We start from the raw sequence: 1,021 nt of genomic DNA, 5'->3' as shown, positions 1-1,021 counted from the left end.
GGCCAGGCTGATAGTCTAGCACACGGGTGGGGAATATGCTAGGATTCTCACGATCCAGTATACACCTGGCCAGAGAGCCTCTGTCTCACCGTTCCAGAGTGTAAGCCCCCAGGCTTCTGCCAGGGAGGGTTGTGGGGTCTCATCGCTCAGTTGCCTGAAACCGGGGAGAAGGCTCTAGATTTTTAACTAGTTCTTGAGCGGATGATTGACCAGTCCTCCTCCTTGTTTTAGCCAAGCCCCATTCCCTTTCGCGTGCAGCCCATCCCCTAAGCTTTTTGGGGATCCCGGTCTTAAAACTTTCCTCACCTTCAGCTTGGGATTCAGATTTCTCACCAGCAGAGTCAGTCCCTCCGCTCTTCAGCTCCCTGACTTTAGTTGTTGCTGTGTCTCTTCTTCTATCCTTTCCATTTTTCTGGCTTTTGAAGAAGTCCCTTTGCTGTCTTTTTTAGTAGGGTTTGGGGAGGGGGAAAACAGTGTCGAATCTGTCGTCTCTGTTGGAAACTCCTGTTTATTTCTTTAAATGTCCATCTGGCCATTATCCTGTGAGCTTCCTCCAGATAAGAAGTGAGTCCCGTTTATCGCAGAATCCCCTGACTGAGCACCGGACCTGGCCCCAGTAAATACTAGCTTGATGTTTTGGAAGAGAAAAGCAGGGGTGACCTTCTCCCGATGAAGGCAGATCTCAAGCCGGGAGGTCTGAGCCTAAATCCTAAGTCTGATGTTGATTTGCTGAAATTAGACAAGCCATTTAATTTCTCTGTGCCTTAGTTTCTTCGTCTGCAAAATGGGCTTACCTAAATCACCTCACAATGTGGATAGAAAACAGAGGCAAGAAGATGGATAGGAATTGCTGAGTGAGCATGGAACCCCTACAGCGATTGAGCTAACACTAATTGTAAAAGAATGACGGCGGTATTCAAAACAGGCGATGGTGGAAGAGGTCACGAGTCAGCGTCGGGGGGCTGGGCTGTTGTCCCGCTTCTGCCGCCGCTTTTCAAAAATGACTTTAACTATCTCTTTC

The sequence above is a fragment of the Pteropus alecto genome, unplaced genomic scaffold (genome assembly GCF_000325575.1).
Source record: "Pteropus alecto unplaced genomic scaffold, ASM32557v1 scaffold157, whole genome shotgun sequence".
Classification (NCBI taxonomy): Eukaryota; Metazoa; Chordata; class Mammalia; order Chiroptera; family Pteropodidae; genus Pteropus; species Pteropus alecto.
Note: the sequence above shows the minus strand (reverse complement) of the source record.